The sequence below is a fragment of the Apodemus sylvaticus genome, chromosome 12 (genome assembly GCF_947179515.1).
Source record: "Apodemus sylvaticus chromosome 12, mApoSyl1.1, whole genome shotgun sequence".
In the NCBI taxonomy this organism is placed as follows: domain Eukaryota; kingdom Metazoa; phylum Chordata; class Mammalia; order Rodentia; family Muridae; genus Apodemus; species Apodemus sylvaticus.
In genome coordinates, this window is record NC_067483.1 from 10,348,954 (window position 1) to 10,368,930 (window position 19,977).

The 19,977-nt window shown below is 38.3% G+C and overlaps 1 protein-coding gene across 3 annotated transcripts in view; it reads right to left on the reverse strand.

The window, feature by feature from the left end:
• Positions 1-19,977, reverse strand: part of LOC127697757 (contactin-associated protein like 5-3) — an 826,357-nt gene that overhangs the window by 83,428 nt on the left and 722,952 nt on the right. The gene's annotated exons all lie outside the window — the stretch shown is intronic.

Here is a 19,977-nt window from a genome sequence, read left to right on the forward strand (position 1 = left end):
TCAAGGGTCTTCCCCAGTTTCTTTTCTATTAGCTTCAGTGTGTCTGGTTTTATGTGGAGGTCCTTGGTCCATTTGGAGTTGAATTTAGTACAAGGAGATAAGGATGGATCAGTTTGCATTCTTCTGCATGATGACCTCCTGTTGAACCAGCACCATTTGTTGAAAAGGCTATCTCTTTTCCACTGGATGTTTTCAGCTCCTTTGTAGAAGATCAAGTGGCTATAGGTGTGTAGTTTCATTTCTGGATGTTCAATCCTATTCCATTGATCTGCCTGCCTGTCACTGTACCAATACCATGCAGTTTTTAAAACTATTGCTCTGTCAAATCAGTAGCATTCCTATACTCAAAGGATAAGCAGGCTGAGAAAGAAATTAGGGAAATGACACCTTTCACAATAGCCACATACAATATAAAGTACCTAGGTGTGACTCTGACCAAACAAGTGAAAGATCTGTATGACAAGAACTTCAAGTCTTTGAAGAAGGAAATGGAAGAAGACCTCAGATAATGGAAAAACCTGCCATGCTTGTATATTGGCAAGATTAATATAGTTAAAATGACCATCTTGCCAAAAATAATATACAGATTCAATGTAATCCCCATCAAAATCCCTACTCAGGAGCCTTCAGGTCTCTGCTTCCAGATCAAGAACAGCCTGAGCCACAGGATCCAGTCCTGAGAACTCTGGTGGGAGCCTTCAGGTCTCTGCTTCAGGATCAGGAACAGCCTTGGCCATGGCACCCCATCTCCAGTCTGTGCAAGAGGCAAGCTGTGCACCTGGAGGCTGGCAGGGAAGAGGGAGCATGCTTTGGTGAGTCGGGCATGCAGATTGGAGGATCCAGTCCTGAGGCCTCTAGCAGGAGCCTTCCACTCTCTGACTCTGCATCTGAGCCACAACAGCCTGAGCCACAGCACACAGTCTCCAGGCAGTGCAGGAGGTCAGCTGGGAAGAGGTACACCCAGAGACAAGCTGGGACGAGGCAGCTTGCACTGGTGAGTCCAGCATTGACAACAAGACCAACTAACACCAGTGAGAACTAGATGGCAAACAACAAATGTAGGAATGTTACTAACAGAAATCAAGGCAATATGGCAGCATCTGAACCCAATTCTCCATTAACAGCATGTCCTGGATGCCCCAGCACACCAGAAAAACAAGATTTGGATTTAAAATCACTGTTTAGGATGCTATTATAGGAACACGTGAAGGACATAAATAAATACCTTAAAGAAATTCAGGAGAAAATGGATCAAAAGTTAGAAGCCCTTACAATGGAAACACAAAAATCATTAAAGAAATTCAGGAGAATTCAGAATTCTAATAAGAGGAAACGCAAAAATCACTTAAAGAAATACAGTAGAACTTTGGTCAGCAGGCTGAGGTCATGAGAGAGAAAACACAAAAATCTCTTAAAGAATTACAGGAAAACAGAAACAAGCAAGTGAAAGAGCTAAGCAAAACCATCCAGGATCTAAAATCAGAAGTAGAAACAACTAAGAAATATCAAAGGGAGACAACTTTGGAGATAGAAAATCTTGGGAAAAAATCAGGGGACATAGAAGCAAATATCAACAACAGAATACAGGAGATAGAAGAAAGAATCTAAGATGCTGAAGATACCAAAGAAACCATGGACTCAACAGTTAAAGAAAATGAAAAATGCAAAACGCTTGTAACTCAAAACATCCAGGAAATCCAGGACACAATGAAAAGACCAAACCTAAGGATTATTGGCATAGATGAAAGTGAAGATTTACAACATAAAGAGCCAGCAAATATCTTCAATAAAATTATGGAAGAAATTTTCCCTAACCTAAAGAGAGGGATGCCCATGAATATATAAGAAGCCTACAGAACTGCAAACAGTCTGGACTAGAACAGAAATACCTCCTGTCACATAATAATCAAAACCCCAACTGTAGTAAACAAAGAAAGAATATTAAAGGCATAAAGAGAAAAAGGCCAAGTAACATATAAAGGAAGACCTATCAGAATCGCACCAGACATCTCACCAGAGACCATGAAAGCTAGAAGGTCCTGGGCAGATCTCATGCAGACCCTAAGAGAACACAAATGTCAGCCAAAACTACTATACCCAGCAAAATGCTCAATCACCATAAATGGAGAAACTAAGATATTCCATTACAAAACCAAGTTTATCCAATATCTTTTCATGAATCCAGCCCTACACAGGATGATGGGAGGAAAACACCAATGCAAGGAGGGAAACTTCACCCTGGAAAAAGCAAGATGGTAACCTTCTTTCATCAAACCCAAAAGAAGATAACCAATCAAATTTTTAAAAAAACATAAAAAATGATAGGAAGTAGTAATCTCTGTTCTTTAATATCTCTTAACATCAATGGGCTCCATGACCAAATAAAAAGCCATAGACTAACAGACTAGTTTAGATAACTAAACAAGACCCTACATTTTGCATCATACAGGAAACACACCTCAGTGTCAAAGACAAACACTACCTTAGAGTAAAAAGCTGGAAGACAATTTTACAAGCAAATGGTCTCAGGAAACAAGATGGAGTAGCCATTCTAGTATCAGATAAAATTGACATTCAATCCAAAGTCATCAAAAGAGACCCTGAGGGACACTTCTTTCTGGCCAAAGGAAAAATACACAAAGAAGGACTCTCAATCCTGAATATTTATGCTCCAAATGCAAGGGCACCCTCATTCATAAAAGAAACTTTACTAAAGCTCAAAGCACACATTGCACCTAACACAATAATTGTGGGTGACTTCAACACTGCACTTTCTCCAATGGACCGATCAGGAAAACAGAAACTGAACAGGACAGAGTGAAACTAATTGAAGCTTTGGACCAAATAGATTTAACAGATATATGAATAGAGAGAGAACATTTTATCCTAAAGCAATAGAATATACCCTTTTCTCAGCACCTCATAGTACCATCTCCAAAATCTATTCACTCTTATCTCAACATACTAAACTCAGTTCTGAGTGGATCAAGGACCTCCGCGAAAAACCAGACACACTGAAAATAATAGAAAAGAAACTGGGGAAAACCCTTGAGGACAAGTGCACAGGGGAAAAGTTCCTGAACAGAACACCAATAGCTTATGCTCTAAGATCAAGAATTGACAAATGGGACCTCATAAAATTACAAAGTTTCTGTAAGGTAAATGACACTGACGAAGGACAAAACAGCAACCAACAAATTGGAAAAAGATTTTCACCAACCCTACATCTGATAGAGGGCTAGTATCCAATATATACAAAGAACTCAAGAAGGCAGACACCAGGGAACGAAATAACCTTATCCAAAAATGGAGTACAGATCTAAACAAAGAATTTTCACCTGAGGAAATCAGGATGGCTGAGAGGCACCTTAAGAAGTGCTCAACATCATTAATCACTAGGGAAATGCAAATCAATACAACCCTGAGATTTCACTGCATACCAGTCAGAATGGCTAAGGTTAAAAACTCAGGAGACAGCAGGTGTTGGTGAGGATATGGAGAAAGAGGAACACTCCTCCAATGTTGATGGGGTTGTAAGATGGTACAACCACTGTGGAAATCAGTCTGGCTGTTCTCAGAAAATTAGACATGACACTTCCAAAAGACCCTGCTATACCTCTCCTGGGCATATACCCAAACGATTCCCCAGAATTCAATAAAGACACATGCTCCATTATGTTCATAGCAGCCTTATTTATAATAGCCAGAAGCTGGAACGAACCCAAATGTCCCTCAATTGAGGAACGGATAGAGAAAATGTGGTATATTTACACAATGGAATACTACTCAGCAATTAAAAACGATGAGTTCATGAAAGATTTAGGCAAATGGTTGGATCTGGAAAATATCATCCTAAGTGAGGTAACCCAATCACAAAAGTATACACATGGAATGCAATCTCTGATAAGTGGATATTAATTAGCTCAGAAGCTCTGAATACCCAAGGCACAATTAGCATAACAAATGACTCACATGAAGAAGTAAGGAGAGGGTCTTGATCCTGGAAAAGCTTGATCTAGCATTGGAGGGGACTATCAAGACAGAGAAACAGAAGAGAGGTGATTTGAGAATGGGTGGAGAGAAGAAGGTTTAAGGGACATATGGGGAGGGGGGAACTGGGAAAGGTGAAATCATTTGGAATTTAAACAAAGAATATATAATTAATATATATATATATATATATATATATATATATATATATATATATATATATATCCCAACTCAGTTCTTCATAGAGTTAAAAAAAAGCAATTCTCAAATTCATCTGGAATAACAAAAAACCCAAGATAGCTAAAACTATTCTTAACAACAAAAGAAATTATGTGGGAATCAGTATCCCTGACCTCAAGCAATACTACAGAGCAATAGTGTTAAAAACAGCATGATATTTTGATGTCTTCTTATTGAACACACTGTAGTACATAACTTGTGCTTTCTGAATCTGGTTAGTGTTATGTACCATGCATAATTATGTTGTCATTTGAATTGAAATATGCTTTATATATAATAAAATAGAGATATATCTCTTTGAAAAGCCTAACAAAAAGAAAGAAAGAAAGAAAGAAAGAAAGAAAGAAAGAAAGAAAGAAAGAAAGAAAGAAAGAAAGAAAGAAAGAAAGAAAGAAAGAAGGAAAGAAAGAAAGGTTTCTTATGGAAATGCCCAGTGATGTGTTTCCATCAAGTTGCTAATCAAGACTGAGCACTTGTTATGTGGTATTTTTTACTCCAGTCATGGCAACGTACTATTATAGAATCAACCAGTATTGATAGTTACTACAGCAGGAGAATCCAGTGGCAATTAGGTCCATGATAATGATAATGGAGCTACCCGGTGACACTTCCAAGCATATGGAGGACTATAGAGTTAAAAGACACTCACCTAACATTTTATCTCTTGTTCCTTTGCTTTTATGCAGCTGTGAGTGAGGGTGGGAGGTACTAGATTATACACAAACAGAAAAATGAATTAAGCCGACTGGTGGTGGCACATGCCTTTTTTCCCAGCACTTGGGAGGCAGAGACAGGCAGATATCTGAGTATGAGGCCAGCCTGGTCTACAAAGTGAGTTCCACAACAGCTAGGGCCACACAGAGAAACCTTGTCTCAAAAAAAAACAAAAAATAAACAAACAAACAAACAAAAAGAATTAAAAGCAAGTCTTCATAATGTAGTTTCCTTGAAGCTGTCATTTATGGCAGATTGGGATTTTATGATGAAGCAACAATTTCGTGGTGGGACTTCATGGTGATACAACTGTTTAGGGGTCATTCATGCTTCTGCAAGGAATCTTTCACCTGTACTTTCTAAGCAAGCCTTAAAAAGTAATTGATCTAAAGATGGACTTTTTGGGCAACTGTACTTGCCTTTGTCAGTTCCCACCTTGAAAGAAAATATATTTGTGTCTTCTCCGAAAAATATAATGCAACACCATTTACATACCAACTATGTGACACCATAACAGATACTTGAAAGATAGATTGTCATCCTTTCTTAATAATGCACTCTCTAGACTGACCAACTTGCTAAACATAAGCCATGCCAATAACAGGTCCTGGTTTTATCACCTTCTACTATCCCCATACCACTATGAACCCTTTGTTTATTATACAGGGAAATAAAAAAGGAGTGAAAGAAAATTAGTTTGGGCAGCTTAGGACTCTAATCAGAGGAGAATATTAGAGAAAGAAGAGCTGGGTAAGAAGCTATTTAGAGACACTATTTTTTAAGCATGTATTTTTCATACATGCACTTAATATATTTGGAGTAATGACATCTAGTACATAGAGTTGCTCAAAGTCAATATCCTTACATCCTTACTTAGGAGGAAAACATGCCTGAGGCAGTTCACGTGCTGGCAGGAGGAGACTGCTGACTTACTGGTGGAAATCAGTTCGCAATAATCCCTTTCTATCCTTTCTCATACTGTCCTTGATTTGCTCCCTTTGGTTCATTCTTCCAGGACAAAAGCTTCAGTTTTCAGCATGAAATGATATTCCAGACTCCATGAAATATGTTTATAAAAAAGGTGCAGCCATCAAAATTAAACTTTGAGCACAGAGATGGGTTATTATTTAAAGCTGGAGAGAGATTAAGGAAAGATTATTACTTTCAAAAAGTAGTTCAGCCACAAAACAAGCGCTGCATTTTTCGGTAGCATTGGCAGTGTGCTAATTTATCTCCCACTTTTCAAGGATTTAGACTTTCATTGGCAATTTATTGAGAAGCCTGACAACTGTCAGTGGTCTATGTTCCAGGACACCGAGGCTTATTTAGTTATTGCTAGGAGAAATGAGAGTCTTGATCTTAAAAGATGAAATCCATGTGTTGTTTATTTGAGTTTTATTGTACTGCTTTCATTTTAAGGACTTATTTGAATGTTCAATGTGATCTTCATCATTTTGAGGCCCATTCATAAAGGAGAATGCAAAGACAGACATAAAACTGATTTATTAACATAAGGAGACACATTCTTTACTTTCTCTCTCTTTTTTTTCTATAGTGTATATTTCATAGATTTCAAGTTGCCTTAATCTTTAATTTTTTTCTTATGTCTGTGCATGTCTATATGTGATTATCTGTGTGTCTGCAGATGTAAACATGTGCATGCCACAATTGACAGAAAAGTCAGTGAGCATCCTAAGTTATAGGTCTTTACCCTCCACATTCTTAGAGGCAGGATCTCTTATTCTGTGATGCATTTACTAGATAAGCATTTACTAGGTAATGTCTGTGAGATTACAGAGATTATTCTGTGTCCAACTCCCATTTCATCATAGTTGCACTGGAATTAAAGTCCCATGCTCATGCTAATATAAGTGGTTTTATGTAAGTTCTGGGATTTGGAACTCAGAACATCATGCTTGAACATCAAGCACTTTATCAACTGATGCGTATCCCATACCTGTATCCCTTACAACACTTTTCCCCATGAATTTTTAATGTACATTTAGAGGGTAAACATTCATCAAAACTAACAGCAAGAGAATTATTGTGCAATCCATTTTCATTACTGTCTGTAAAAATCTCACCCATAATTTCAAACTGAGCCCTCTTTTAAAAGGAAATATCTCTTAAATAAGGCAGTGATATATGGAAACACAGGGACTACTTTTGCAACCAGAAACCTGGTTTGGCTTTGCCTAAGTACACCATTCTTCTAATGTTAATACACACAGCAGCTAGAGACATGTACATGCACGTGCCATGTATACTCTCCCCCAACACTGAGCAGTTAGCACAGCAATCAGTGAACAGCTTCAAACCCCACCTGCCTCCAGATGCATGCATGCTCTAACCAATAGCATAAGCTTCCTGCCACCTAAGGATGATTAAGCTTAGAAACATTCTCTTCAATCATACTGTCTGATCTGGTTTGAACAAGCTTGGGAGTTTATTTGTAATATGGCAAAACTGTTGCCAAGCAAAGTGCTATAGACAAACTTTCATTTTTCTGTCCTCTGCTTATATATAACCAGGCAAGCATATGATTAAAATAAGATGCATTATGGGAACTTACAAGCAGAGTAGAAAAATGATTGTATACATTTAAGGTATTTATCAAAATCGAACACATCAAACTATGCCACGTAGAACCTATTCTGTCCTCTTCTTAAACTGAACAAAAAGAGATCCCAGAGAGCTACCCGGGATGCTTAAGAATCTTCCTTTACACAGTCCACTATCAAATTTGACATTTGTTTCTAATGAATACCACTGCTTTATTTTGGCCAGTTTCCTTCAGTACTTGACAATCTCTGTATATTTTTATTTCAATCTTAAAAAACATTCGGCCTAAACCCTGACCACCACAAACAGTATCAGCTGAGATAGAGCTGGTTACAAGCATCAAACACACTGTTTCACCCAACGCAACCCAATGAATCCTCAAACAAACCTAGGAGGAAAATGGCCTGTCACAGAAAATAAGCACAACATATTCACAAAGGGAAGTGGACAGAACACAGACACACCACACACACACACACACACACACACACACACACGTGTATATATATATAAGCTAAAGCACTGAGGAGCCAATGAAATTAATGACCATTTAAAAGCTTCTTACCACAAAAAAGTAAAAGGAAGTGCACCAAAAAATGTTAGAATCTTCTTTTCCATCTCAAGATGTATTTTCTGGACAAGAGCAGCAAAGAGAATAACAGCACGCCTTTTATTTAAGAAAGGCTTTCTGTACCAATACCATGCAGTTTTTAACACTATTGCTCTGTAGTATTGCTTGAGGTCAGGGATACTGATTCCCCCAGATTTTCTTTTGTTGCTGAGAATAGTTTTAGCTATCCTGGGTTTTTTGTTGTTCCAGATGAATTTGATAATTGCTCTTTCTAACTCTGTGAAGAATTGAGTTGGGGTTTTGATGGGTATTGCATTGAATCTGTATAGTGCTTTAGGCAAAATGGCCATTTTAACTATATTGATTCTACCGATCCATGAGCATGGGAGGTTTTCCCATTTTTTTGAGGTCTTCTTCCATTTCCTTCTTCAGAGTCTTGAAGTTCTTGTCATATTGGTACAGTGACAGGCAGGAGGATCAATGGAACAGGATTGAAGATCCAGAAATGAACCCACACACCTATGGCCACTTGATCCTCGACAAAGAGGCTGAAAACATCCAATGGAAAAAACATAGCCTTTTCAACAAATGGTGCTGGTTCAACTGGAGGTCAGCATGCAGAAGAATGCGAATTGAGCCATCCTTGTCTCCTTGTACTAAGCTCAAATCCAAATGGATCAAGGACCTCCACATAAAGCCACACACTCTGAAGCTAATAGAAAAGAAACTGGGGAAGACCCTTGAGGACATCGGTACAGGGAGAAAGTTTCTGAACAGAACACCAATAGCGTATGCTCTAAGAGCAAGAATTGACAAATGGGAACTCATAAGGTTACAGAGTTTCTGTAAGGCAAAGGACACCATCAAGAGGACAGATCGGCAACCAACAAATTGGGAAAAGATCTTCACCAATCCTACATCAGATAGAGAGCTAATATCCAATATATATAAAGAACTCAAGAAGTTAGACTCCAGAAAACCGAACAACCCTATTAAAAAATGGGGTACAGAGTTAAACAAAGAATTCTCACCTGAAGAACTTCGGATGGCGGAGAAGCATCTTAAAAAATGCTCAACTTCATTAGTCATTAGGGAAATGCAAATCAAAACAACCCTAAGATTTCATCTTACACCAGTCAGAATGGCTAAGATTAAAAATTCAGGAGACAACAGGTGTTGGAGAGGGTGCGGAGAAAGAGGAACACTCCTCCACTGCTGGTGGGATTGCAAATTGGTACAACCACTCTGGAAAGCAGTCTGGCGGTTCCTCCGAAAACTGGGCACCTCACTTCCAGAAGATCCTGCTATACCACTCCTGGGCATATACCCAGAGGATTCCGCACCATGTAATAAGGATACATGCTCTACTATGTTCATAGCAGCCCTATTTATAATTGCCAGATGCTGGAAAGAACCCAGGTATCCCTCAACAGAAGAGTGGATGCAAAAAATGTGGTATATCTACACAATGGAGTACTATTCAGCCATTAGAAACAATGAATTCATGAAATTCTTAGGCAAATGGATGGAGCTAGAGAACATCATACTAAGTGAGGTAACCCAGACTCAAAAGGTGAATCATGGTATGCACTCACTAATAAGTGGTTATTAACCTAGAAAACTGGAATACCCAAAACATAATCCACACATCAAATGAGATACAAGAAGAAAGCAGGAGTGGTCCCTGGTTTTGGAAAGACTCAGTGAAACAGTATTCGGCAAAACCAGAACGGGGAGGTGGGAAGGGGTGGGAGGGAGGACAGGGGAAGAGAAGGGGGCTTACGGGACTTTCGGGGAGTGGGGGGGGGGCTAGAAAAGGGGAAATCATTTGAAATGTAAATGAATTATATCGAATAAAAAATGTAAAAAAAAATAAGTATCTGAGAGAAACATCTGGTAATTGAGAAAAGTATCATGTATGATTTCTTAAAATATATATTCATTATATAATTTTTCAAAAAAAAAGAATAAAGAAAGGCTTTCTTCACAGGGACGATAAATATTTTCTTTTTTTAAATATTTCTATTTTCTATATACTTTGTTTACATTCCAAATGATTTCCCCTTTCCCGGATCCCCCCTCCCCATATGTCCCATAAACCTTCTTCTCTCTACCCATTCTTCAGTCACCTGCCTCCTTTTTCTCTGCCCTTATATTCCCCTCCAACGCTACATCAATCCTTTCCAGGATGAGGACCCTCTCCATACTTCTTTATGAGAGTCATTTGTTATGCGATTCATGCCTTTGATATTCAGAGCTTCTGGGCTAATTAATAGCCACTTATCAGAGATTGCATTCCATGTGTCTTCTTTTGTGATAGGGTTAACTCACTTAGGATGAAATTTTCCAGATCAAATCATTTGCTTAAAAATTTTGTGAATTCATTATTTCTAACTGCTGAGTAGTATTCCATTGTGTAAATATACCACACTTTCTGTATCCATTCCTCCTTTGAGGGACATCTGTGGTCTTTCCAGTTTCTGGCTATTATAAATAAGGCTGCTATGAACATAATGGAGTATGTGTCTTTATTGAATGCCTGGGAATCCTTTGGGTATATGCCCAGGAGAGGTATAGCAGGGTCCTCCGGAAATGTCATATCCAGTCTTCTGAGGAACCACCAGACTGATTTCCAAAGTGGTTGAACCATCCTAAAGCCCCACCAGCAGTGGAGGAGTGTTCCTCTCTATCCACATCTTCACCAACACCTGCTGTCTCCTGAGTTTTTGACCTTCCTATACTGACTGGTGTAAGTTGAAATCTCAGGGTTGTTTTGATATGCATTTCCCTAATGACTAATGATGTTGAGCACTTCTTAAGGTGCCCTCAGCCATCCGAATTTCTTCCAGTGAAAATTTTTTGTTTAGATCTGTACCCCATTTTTTAAAAGGGTTATTTGGTTCCCTGGGGTTTAACCTGGGGTCTTTGTATATATTTGATATTAGCCCTCTATTAGATGTAGGGTTGGTGAATATCCTTTCCCAATTTGTTAGTTGCCATTTTGTCCTTTTACCAGTGTCCTTTGCCTTACAGAAACTTTGTAATTTTTATGAGGTCCCATTTGTCAATTCTTGATCTTAGAGCATAAGCTATTGGTGTTCTGTTCAGGAAATTTTCCCTGGTGCCCATGTCCTCAAGGGTCTTCCCCAGTTTCTTTTCTATTAGTTTCAGTGTGTCTGGTTTTACATGGAGGCCCTTGATTCACTGAGAGTAGAGCTTAGTACAAGGAGATAAGAATGGATCAATTTGCCTTCTTCTGCATGCTGACCTCCATTTGAACCAGCACTATTTGTTGAAAAGGCTATCTTTTTTCCACTGGATGTTTTCAGCTCCTTTGTCAAATATCAAGTGACCATAGGTGTGTGGATTCATTTCTAGGTCTTCAATTCTATTCTATTTGTCCACTTGTCTGTCACTGTGCCAATACCATGCAGTTTTTAACACTATAGCTCTGTAGTATTGCTTGAAGTCAGGTATACTGATTCCCCCAGAATTTCTTTTTTTGTTGAGAATAGTTTTAGCTTTCCTGGGTTTTTTGTTATTCCAGATGAATTTTAGAATTGCTTTTTCTAACTCTGTTAAGAACTGAGCTGGGATTTTGATGGGGATTGTGGTGAATCTGTAGATTGCTTTTGGTAAGATGGTCATTTTAACTATATTAATCCTGCCGATCCACGAGCATGGCAGATTTTTCCATTTTCTGAGGTCTTCTTAAATTTCCATCTTCAGAGACCTGAAGTTCTTGCCATATAGATCTTTCACTTGTTTGGTTAAAGTCACACCAAGATAGTTTATATTGTTTGTGGCTATTGTGAAGGGTGTCATTTCCCTAACTTCTTTATCAGCTTGCTTATCCTTTGAGTATAGGAAGGCAACTGATTTGTGTTGATTTTATAACCAGCCAATTTTCTGACGTTGTTTATCAACTGTGGAAGTTCTCTGGTGGAGGTTTTTGGGTCACTTAAGTAGACTGTCATGTCATCTGCAAATAGTGATAATTTGACTTCTTTCTTTCCAATTTGTATCCCCTTTACCTCCTTATGTTGTCTAATGGCTCTAGCTAGAACTTCTAGTACTATAGTGAAAAGATAGAGAGAGAGAGGACAGACGTTTCTAGTCCCTGATTTTAGTGGGATTGCTTCAAGTTTCTCTCCATTTAGTTTAATGTTGGCTATTGGTTTGCTGTATATTGCTTTAACAATGTTTAGGTATGGGCCTTGAATTCCTATTCTTTCCAAGACTATTAGCATGAAAAGATGCTAAATTTTGTCAAATGCTTTTTCTGCATCTAATGAGATGATCATATTTTTTTCTTTGAGGTTGTTTATATGCGGATTGCATTGATGTATTTCCTTATATTGAACCATCTCTGCATCCGTGGGATGAAGCTTACTTGATCATGGAGGATGATCTTTTGGATGTGTTCTTGGATTCAGTTGGCAAGAATTTCATTAAGTATTTTTGCATCAATATTCAAAAGGGAATTTGGTCTGAAGTTCTCTTTCTTTGTTGGATCTTTGTGTGGTTTTGGTATCAGTGTAATTGTGTCTTCATAGAAGAAGTTGGGCAGAGTTCCTTCTGTTTCTATTTTGTGAAATAGTTTGAATAGTATTGGTGTTATATCTTCTATGAAGGTCTGATGGAATTCTGCACTGAAGCCTTCTTGTCCAGTGATTTTTTTGGTTGGGAGACTTTCTATGACCCTTTTAATTTCTTCAGGTGTTTTGAGACTGTTTAGATAATCTATTTGATCCTGAGGTAGTTTTGGTGTCTGATATCTGTCTAGGAAACTGTCCATTTCCTCCAGATTCTCCAGTTGTGCTGAGTACAGGCTTTTGTAGTAGGATCTAATGATTTTTTGAATTTCCTCAGTTTCTATTGTTATATCTACCTTTTCATTTCTAAGTTTGTTAATCTGTATACTGTCTCTGTGCCCTTTGGTTAGTCTGGCTAAGGGTTTATCTACTTATTGATTTTCTCAAAGAACCAGCTCCTGGTTTTCTTGATTCTTTGTATGGTTCTCTTTGTTTCTACTTGATTGATTTTGGGCCTGAGTTTGATGATTTCCTGCCCTCTACTCCTCCTGGGTGAAATAGCTTCTTTTTATTCCAGGGCTTGTATAGTTAAGCTTTTAGTGTATACTCTCTCCATTTTCTTTTTGGAGGCATTCAGGGCTATGAGTTTTCCTCTTATCAGTGCTGTCATTGTGTCCCATATATTTGGGTATGTTGTGTCTTCATTTTCATTAAATTCTAAAAAGTCTTTAATTTCTTTCTTTATTTCTTCCTTGACCAAGGTATTGTTGAGAAGAGTATTGTTCAGCCTCCATGTGTATGTGGGCTTTCTCTTGTTTTTTGTTGCTATTGAAGACCACTTTTATTCCATAGTGATCTGATAGGAGGCATGGGATTATTTTGATCTTATATTTGTTGAGGTCTGTCTTGTGACCAATTATATGATCGATTTTGGAGAAGGTACCATGAGGTGCTCAGAAAAAGATATGTTCTTTTGCTTTAGGATAAAATGTTCTGTATATATCTGTTAAATCTAATTGGTCCAAAGTGTCAATTAGTTTTACTGTGTCCCTGTTCAGTTTCTGTTTTCCTGATGGGGTCCATTGAGGAAAGTACATTGTTGAAGTTACCCACAATTATTGTGTTAGGTGCAATGTGTGCTTTGAGTTTTAGTAAAGTTTCTTTTATGAATGAGGGTACCCTTGCATTTGGAGCATAGATGTTCAGGATTGAGAGTTCTTCTTGTTGTATTTTTCCTTTGAACAGCAAGAAGTGTCCCTCAGAGTCTCTTTTGATGACTTTGGGTTGAAAGTCAATTTTATCTGATATTAGAATGGCTACTCCATCTTGTTTCCTGAGACCATTTGCTTGTAAAATTGTCTTCCAGCCTTTTACTCTAAGGTCGTGTTTTTCTTTGACACTGAGGTGAATTTCCTGTATGCAGCAAAATGTAGGGTCCTGCTTACATATCCAGTCAGTTAGTCTATGTCTTTTTATTGGGTCATTGAGCCGATAGATGTTAAGAGATATTAAGGAATAGTAACCATTACTTCCTGTCATTTTGGATGTTATTTTTAAAATTTGATTGGTTATCTTCTTTTGGGTTTGATGAAAGAAGGTTACCATCTTGCTTTTTCCAGGGTGAAGTTTCCCTCCTTGTATTGGTGTTTTTCTCCTATTATCCTTTGTAGGGCTGGGTTTGTGGATAGATATTGGGTAAACTTGGTTTTGTAATGGAATATCTTAGTTTCTCCATCTATGGTGATTGAGAGTTTTGCTGGGTATAGTAGTTTTGGCTGGCATTTGTGTTCTCTTAGAGTCTGCACGAGATCTTCCCAGGATCTTCTAGCTTTCATAGTCTCAGGTGAGAAGTCTGGTGTGATTCTGATAGGTCTTCCTTTATATGTTACTTGGCCTTTTTTCTTACTTCCTTTAATGTTCTTTCTCTGTTTAGTACATTTGTGGTTTAGATTATTATGTGACAGGAGGTATTTCTGTTCTGGTCCAGTCTGTTTGGAGTTCTGTAGACTTCTTGTATATTCATGGGCATCTCTCTCTTTAGGTTAGGGAAGTTTTCTTTCATAATTGTATTGAAGATACTTGCTGGCCCTTTATGTTGTAAATCTTCACTCTCCCACACATCAAATGAGATACAAGAAGAAAGGAGGAGTGGTCCCTGGTTCTGGAAAGACTCAGTGAAACAGTATTCGGCAAAACCAGAACGGGGAACTGGGAAGGGGTGGGAGAGAGGACAGGGGAAGAGAAGGGGGCTTACGGGACTTTTGGGGAGTGGGGGGGCTAGAAAAGGGGAAATCATTTGAAATGTAAATAAATTATATCGAATAAAAAAAATTAAAAAAAAAATCTTCACTCTCATCTATGCTTATAATCCTTAGGTTTGGTCTTCTCATTGTGTCCTGAATTTCTTGGATGTTTTGGGTTACAAGCTTTTTGTATTTTACATTTTCTTTAACTGTTGAGTCCATGGTTTCTATGGTATCTTCAGCATCTGAGATTCTTTCTTCTATCTCTTGTATTCTGTTGTTGATATTTGCATCTCTGTCCCCTGATTTCTTCCCAAGGTTTTCTATCTCCAAAGCTGTCTCCCTTTGAGATTTCTTAGTTGTTTCTACTTCTGATTTTAGATCCTGGATGGTTTTGCTTAGCTCCTTCACTTGCTTATTTGTGTTTTCCTGTAATTCTTTAAGAGAATTTTGTGCTTTCTCTTTCATGACCTCAGTCTTTTGACCAAAGTTTTCCTGTATTCTTTAAGTGGTTTTTGTGTTCCTCCTTATTGGCTTTTGTATTCTCCTGAATTTCTTTCAAAGATTTTTGTGTTTCCCTTGTAAGGGCTTCTAACTTTTGATCCATTTTTTTCCTGAATTTCTTTAAGTATGTCCTTCATGTGTTCCTGTACCAGCATCATGACCAGTGATTTTAAATCCAAATCTTGTTTTTCTGGTGTGATGGGGTATCCAGGACATGGTGTTAAAGGAGAATTGGGTTCAGATGCTGTCATATTGCCTTGATTTTTGTTAGTGATATTCCTGTGTTTTCCTTTTGCCATCTAGTTCTCACTGGTGTTAGTTGGTCTTGTTGTCAATGCTGGACTCACCATTGCAAGCTGCCTCTTCTAGCTGGCCTCTGGTGCACAGCTGACCTCCTGCACTTCCTGGAGACAGGATGCTGTGGCCCAGGCTATTTAGATCCTGAAGCAGAGACCTGAAGACTCCTGCCTGGGGCCTGCTAGACTCACCAGAGCACACTGACTTCTCCTAGATGGCCTCCCGGGTGCACCTCTGGCCTCTTGCAGGGCCTGGAGATGTGGTGTTGTAGACCAGGCTGTTCTGGATCCCGAGCTGAGATCTGAAGATTCCCACCAGAGGCCTCAGGACTGGAACCTAAACTCTGTGCGGCCAGACCCACTGAAGCATGCTGTGTCCTCCCAGCCTGCTTCCGGGTGCACTGATAAATATTTTCTTAATCCCCAAACCTTCAATTAGGGGTCTATTCCTAAACTTAAATATAGAATCCCCAAATCTCTCCCCCTTGGCATTCAAAGCCAGATCTATGTTGAATTGTGTAATAGCCCTGTTATGTAATTTTCTTTCATCTGTGGTCCCCAAATACCTCAGAAACATTTGCTCACTTGTCCCCAAACCTGCTGTGAGACCACTGACTAACACATTTACCCTAAGTCTATACATGAAGAGTTAGGTGCCTCAAGCATGCCTTTCTCCCCTTTCCAAGAAATATGCATCACAAGGAAAGATAAAACGTAGAGGCTCACACTCTACTGGTAAGAAAGCAACCTTGCTTGAAAAACAAAATTGCTCAGTACTAAGAACTTTGAGTGTTGTTTAAACTGTGAAAATACAAAGTGAGAAGATCCAGAGGCTTTTAGAAAACACAGCCACAGATATCTTGTCACCAGACAGAGCCAGAAACTTCACCTTTGCACATGCACCACAGGTGGCCAACTGAATGTAAAGAGAGAATACTCTGTGGATCCACAGTGTTCAGTTCAGCTTCTGCTGCCCATGACCACAACCATTCAGAAACCTTTGATCATTCTCAGGCCATGAAGGCCCCATATACTCTCCTCATTCCACTGTAGTCTGTGACACTATTATCTCCTAGACACTTGAAGACTTTGGGAAGATGGTTGTGCATGCGCCTTCAGATTGTCCATCTTTTAGCTAAGGCTATCTGGAGACACTTGTAATGAGACAGCAAAAATTGTCAAGTCATTCTGATTCCCTCTAGAAAACCAGAGGCAGGCAAGTTTAATAATTCTAACACTAAATTCTCTGCCTTAGCTTAATCACTTCTGCCAGTTTTTTGAATAAGGGATTCTGACCTGGAACCTGAGTATGTATATCGGTCCCCCAAAACATTTACTTTTCTTGGGTCAGCACTGACTGGAGAATTACTAGATGAAATGGTACACCTTTCCTCTATCAAAAAAGTTGCTTAAAAGATTTAGTTCTTCTGGAACTTTTTTACACTTTGTCATAGACCATCATCAACACTCTTTGTGTCTGAGTTAACATGTTTATGACTGAAAAATGAAACTTTTGGGGATTTATTAACTTAAGGGATATTGACCTCTCACCAACAAGAAGATTGAAGGTCCTCAGAGTGTATCTCTTTAACCATGCTACCTAATAGTTCCCCAATGTATTCAAGATTCATTTATGATTTTCTTTGTTCTGTTACCATAAAAATTTCTTCAAACTGTTACTAAATTTAAAAATAAGATTTAAGGTATACCAAATCTAGGATCTCTGAGTACTCTGTTTTCTTTAACCTTGGTCACTTATAATGAGCTCTAGAACAATGTATATCCTATCTCCTTTGAGGTGAGAAATTTGTGCTTATATTGACACTTAACTCTTCTATCTTTTCTTTTTATTGGCTCTGTGGGCATCAAGAGGCTAAACAATTATGTTTCCTTGCAAAATCTCTTCCTGAACTCTGTGGATACTTCCTACACTTGCTAGTTATAGACTTTTACTAGAGACAGAATAGATATTTCAACCAGAGAGCATTCTGGGAGTTAAGCTGTTTTTCTCAATGATGATATTATTAAAATGAATCAAACATAGATTTTTACTTTATTCATTTTCTGAAAGACAATAATACTATATTCAATTTTCTATTACATATCCATTGGTCAGCATTTAGTATGTTTTAGGTGTTATCAATAAAATGTGTATGCTGAAGCTTGTCATTCAATCTACCTACATTTTGAGAGGATAGTTAAGATCAAATGTGAACCTTAGGAATAAAAACTACAGCCGGGCATTGATGGCTCATATCTTTAACCCAGCACTTGGGAGGCAGAGGCAGGTGGATTTCTGAGTTCGAGGCCTGCCTGATCTACAGAGTAACTTCCAGGACAGCCAGGGCTACACAGAGAAACACTGTCATGAAAAACAAACTAACAAACAAACAAATGAACCAAAAAAAAAAAAAAAACCCAAGACAAACACACAAAAAGGAATAGATGCTACCTCTATGTGGAGACATACTGTTACATACTCCCATCAAACTGGAATGGCTAATCACTTGTCCAAAGGATCAAACCTCAGGAATGTTAGTTCACATTAAGCTAAACTAATGGATAATTATTCCTTTGATAACATAAAGAACATTTTTATTCAATAACTCCTCATTATATCTCCATAAATAACATGAGGTTGTGTTGGATATGCCCTCCTTTCTGAGCAATGCGATCTCCACCTTTCTTATCTGCAGATGCGAGTCAGAGCTCTCTTGTAGTTTTTCTGAAATTCTGATATTCTTTTCTTTTCTCCATTTGTCTAGTTACCAATTTCTACTCCTTCTTCAAACTGTATGGTTTTTTTCCTGCTCTTCTGTGTTTCTGCCATCTGTGAAGCTGCAGAGTTAATTTGCCTACTTTGGAGTTTTGTTTTAGACTCTAAATATGTTATCCTCAAATTTCTTTTTGAGTCCATTCATGATTTAGTTTGTTAAAGAAACTAAAAACATCAAAAGGTAATACTACTTTACAGAGTAACAAAAATGATGGCTTAAAAGACAATCTTTCATCTTACAGGATTACTATTCTTCAAAGAAAAGGCACAAGATGAGTCAGAAATCTCTTTCTTTCTCTCTTCATTTGCCTGCATGCTCACACATACTTACATACACACACACACACACACACACACACACACACACACATATGCTTGGTCTTTTGTCCTTTTTCCCTTTCCTTTTCCATCTCCCTATGATATAAAGACATAACCATAAGTAGAAATGGTACGCAACCCAACATGAGGTCACTTACTAGGTAATAGTGCTGTGTGCCAGCAAGTACTTGATTTGTACACCTTGTCTTCAAATGCTGTAGGGAAATGAGTTCCCCTCTTTAAGTTGCCCAAACAGAATCGTTTTCCCTGCAGCTCACACAGACAAAACACACCTTAGTATGTGTCTGTAGAGTTAATTATATCTAATGTTTTATTAGATTCTTTTCTATGTAAGCCTTTGATTAGTATTACTTGTATAGGGAATTAATGGACTGATTAAGAGTTTCTACATTACTTATTTTGGTTTCCTTTGATGGTGGTTTGTAAGGGAAGGTAGCTCCACATTCATCATGAATGAAACTTACAGGAAGTTTCTAACATGTTTATCTTCTGACTTTGGATTAAAGGGTGTGACATGGCAGTACACAAAACTCCTTTTTAGACCTTCATGTGCACTTTCCCTTCAGTTTTCATCATTTCTGCTGATCCCCTTCCCTCTCTTTATAGGGTATGTTACAGAATGCACTAGGAAAAAAAGCCATTCTTTTTTTTTTTATTCGATATAATTTATTTACATTTCAAATGATTTCCCCTTTTCTAGCCCCCCCCCACTCCCCGAAAGTCCCGCAAACCCCCTTCTCTTCCCCTGTCCTCCCACCCACCCCTTCCCACTTCCCCGTTCTGGTTTTGCTGAATACTGTTTCAATGAGTCTTTCCAGAACCAGGGGCCACTCCTCCTTTCTTCTTGTACCTCATTTGATGTGTGGATTATGTTTTGGGTATTCCAGTTTTCTAGGTTAATATCCACTTATTAGTGAGTGCATACCATGATTCACCTTTTGAGTCTGGGTTACCTCACTTAGTATGATATTCTCTAGCTCCATCCATTTGCCTAAGAATTTCATAAATTCATTGTTTCTAATGGCTGAATAGTACTCCATTGTGTAGATATACCACATTTTTTGCATCCACTCTTCTGTTGAGGGATACCTGGGTTCTTTCCAGCATCTGGCAATTACAAATAGGGCTGCTATGAACATAGTAGAACATGTATCCTTATTACATGGTGGGGAGTCTTCTGGGTATATGCCCAGGAGTGGTATAGCAG